The sequence below is a fragment of the Lathyrus oleraceus genome, chromosome 1 (assembly GCF_024323335.1).
Source record: "Lathyrus oleraceus cultivar Zhongwan6 chromosome 1, CAAS_Psat_ZW6_1.0, whole genome shotgun sequence".
In the NCBI taxonomy this organism is placed as follows: domain Eukaryota; kingdom Viridiplantae; phylum Streptophyta; class Magnoliopsida; order Fabales; family Fabaceae; genus Lathyrus; species Lathyrus oleraceus.
In genome coordinates this window covers 140,227,189-140,230,639 of record NC_066579.1, presented here as the reverse complement: position 1 = coordinate 140,230,639, position 3,451 = coordinate 140,227,189, and the positions used below count along the sequence as shown (strand labels likewise).

The 3,451-nt window shown below is 37.8% G+C and overlaps 1 non-coding gene across 1 annotated transcript; it reads right to left on the bottom strand.

Annotated features, from left to right (window-relative positions):
- Nucleotides 1–3,131: 3,131 nt before the first annotated feature.
- Nucleotides 3,132–3,238, bottom strand: LOC127117104 (small nucleolar RNA R71). The gene has a single exon (XR_007801864.1). It is a non-coding gene; the product is annotated as a small nucleolar RNA R71 (small nucleolar RNA).
- Between the last annotated feature and the right edge of the window lie 213 nt (nt 3,239–3,451).

Genomic DNA, 3,451 nt, shown 5'->3' with positions numbered 1-3,451 from the left:
TCTTCTGATATCGAAGATCCCTTGTTCCCGATAGTTTTTGGTTCTGAGTAGTGTTTGGTTCCCTATAGTGTTGTCTTCCATTTGATATGGTATCGACCTAAAATTCCCCACAGAGTTGACAATTTAGATCCTCAGCAGATCATTTCTCTTTCCCCAACCAGAATTGAGAGCCAAATGATTTATGTTCATCCCCAACATTTTTTTCCAGTTGGTGTTTCCAGCTTGTTGAGATTAGTCGAGTGTTGCAGTGGTGATTCAAATTTGTGATATTTGTATCCTTTGTGATTGTTTTGTCAGCATAATCATCAATCATATACATACATATTCATACATTAGATATTTCATTATGCATTGTTATTGCATTTTGATTTCATTATCTTTATCCCCTATTTTGGTGATGTCATTTGCCTATGCAAATTTGGTGCGTCTGTCCTCCTTCAATTGTAGAGTGTCAGCCCCTTAAGCAGAAAGAGTATAACCTTTCTCATTTCCCACTGAGTTATTTCCTCGTGGATGATCATTATTTCAGTTTTCTCCCCAGTTAATTATATGGATGGAACCACTCCCCTTGAGATATATCCTCATTAGGTTGAGTCTTTGTTTGGCCATTTCTTTCTAGCTATTACCTAGATAGGTATTTTTAGCCCCTTGAGAGTCTATTACCCAGTAACTGGTAATATTCTTCTCGATTTTTAAGTATTTTACTTTTGCCTAATACCCAGTAAATTGTAATTTACTTCCTTTGTTGCCCCCAGTGGATTCATTTTCACGTTTCCCCAGGCAGTCTATCTTTGATATGTTCATCCTAATTGATGACACTGAAATTCACCGTATTTTCGACTCCGATTTCGCATGCATTTTAGTAGTTTTATTGTTATTTTGTTGTGTTATTACTATGTTTCTTTTTTTTCTTCAGGTTTTTACTTTAATCGGAGCCCCGGTCGAGAAAAGGAGTGAAAAAGAGCTAAAAACCCTAAAATTCAGCATTTTGTACTTGTGGCTCCCACTGTGGCTGGCGCCATAGACCCTGTCATGACGTGTCCTAGCTCAACTTCCCTTAACTTCCACGTTCCCCACTACTTCCACTAAGGCGCCTCAGATTGGCCTTGTGGCGGGCGCCATGGCCTTGTGGCGGGCGCCACAAGAGGAAAAGTTTTCCCTCCCATTTTCAAGTTGAAGGGCATCCTTGTCATTTCCATTATTTTATTCTCCTATAAATAGAGACTCGAATTCACTTGTTTAATCATCCAAACTTAGAGCAGAGGCAAACTTAGAGAAAACTTTGTTTCACTTAGGCATATATTTAGTATTTTAAAGTGGTAATCGCTTCGCATTGGGGTGTTACCACAATTGTGTAATCGAGTCTGTGATCGAGTTTGTAATCGAGTTTGGAGCACTTTGGAAGGAAGTTAATTCTGCCGCCATTTTCATTTCCGCTTTGCATTTTATTCAACCCTCCGATTGGAGCAGGTTTTTATTGCTTTACCTTTATCTATTTATTTCCCGCACTGTCTTTACTTTATTTATTTCCCGCACTGTCTTTACTTTATTTATTTCCCGCACTGTCTTTACTTTATTTATTTTTCGCATTGTCTTTACTTTATTTATTTCTCGCACTCGCTTTACTTTATTTATTTCTCGCACTCGCTTTACTTTATTTATTTCTCGCACTCGCTTTACTTTATTTATTTTCCACACTCGCACTACTTTTATTTACTTTCCGCACTCGCACTACTTTTATTTACTTTCCGCACTCGCACTACTTTTATTTAAATTAATGCACTTTTACTTTACCATGTCTAACTAAATCTATAAGGTTAGAATGTAAGGATCGTAATTGAACCGATAATCCATACAATTGTTCGTAGAAACGCTTAAGGGCTATTTTAACTTTCAACTTAAGTTTTCCCGCACTTAATTTCCGTTGGGTAAGATCGAAAGCCGTCCAATGTCTATTTAAAGTTAATTGTTTTTAACTATTTCAAAAACAGCGAAAGCGCTTTGTTTAGTTCATTAGGAGTTTTTAACTTAAGAAGAAAAGAGATTTTAAAACTATTTTCGGACGCGTTTATAAGTTTAAAGTCTGGTTCGTGAGAACCTCTTTTGGTTAAGAAATCCAGGTTAAAATACTTTTCAACTTAGTCAAGACACTATATTTCTTAAAAATAGGTTTACTACTCTAACGCAACGCGCGCATTTTTATAAGTGACAATAAGAGGGTTTGATTAGGGAGTACAACTCGGTTCTGAATACGCGAAAGCGACAATTCCTGTTAAATTAGTTCTTTTCAAAGTAGGAAACACTGCCCATAAGTAGTTCTATTAGCAAGTACTTGGATTATTAATTGATTATGCGAATTACATTCGACCCTGTCTTTATTGATTGAATTTTATTCAACACTTTACTTTTTATCGCACACTCCAAAAACCCCTATTTTGATTACCTAAGATAAACACCATAACAATAGATAACGATAGATTGACACTTGGTCTCTGTGGATTCGACAATCTTTTATATTACTTTGACGCGTTCGTATACTTGCGAAAAGCACGCATCAAGGTTTTGGCGTCGTTGCCGGGGACCAATTTCGTCAAATTTCATTTCCCTGTTGTTATATCGTTTAGACTTAGGTTATTTCCCACCGGTCAATGCGAAAAGCTCGCAGCACCGGAAGCTTAGCATACCCTCTAGCAGAACCTGAACGTTACGCTCGCGCACGTTTATTCTTTCACAGAATTAAGAGAGCTATGGCCGAAGATCAAAACCAAAGACCTCTTAAGGATTTCGCTCAACCATCTAACGAAGAACCTAGTTCTAGTATAGTAAACCCAACCATCCCAGCTAATAATTTTGAACTTAAACCTTCCCTATTGCAACTAATGCAACAGAGATAATTCGCAGGTCTCGCTACTGAGAACCCAAACCAACATTTAAAAATATTTCTTCAATTAGCAGACACTTTTAAAACCAATGGAGCTTCTCCTGAGGCAATACGTTTAAGATTATTCCCTTTTTCCCTCAGAGATAAAGCCCTATCATGGTTCAATTCCCTTCCACCTAATTCCATAACGACTTGGGATAACCTTAGAAGAGTTTTCCTTGCTAGATACTTTCCCCCGAGTAAAACCTTCGTTCTTCGAAACCATATAATTAGATTTACCCAAAACCAAGGAGAATCGTTGTTTGAAGCTTGGGAGAGATATAAAGAGTTGTTAAGAGCATGCCCACATCATGGTTTAGAAAATTGGTTAATCATTCAAACCTTCTATAATGGACTTCACTATAACACCAAGATGACCATCGACGTTGCCACAGGCGGTGCGCTGATGAACAAACCTTATCCTGAAGCTAGTGCCCTCATCGAAGATATGGCCCAAAACCATCAATCATGGGGAGTCAAACAAGCGACAGTTGAGAAGAAAGAAGCCCAAGGAGGAGTGCATGAACTAAG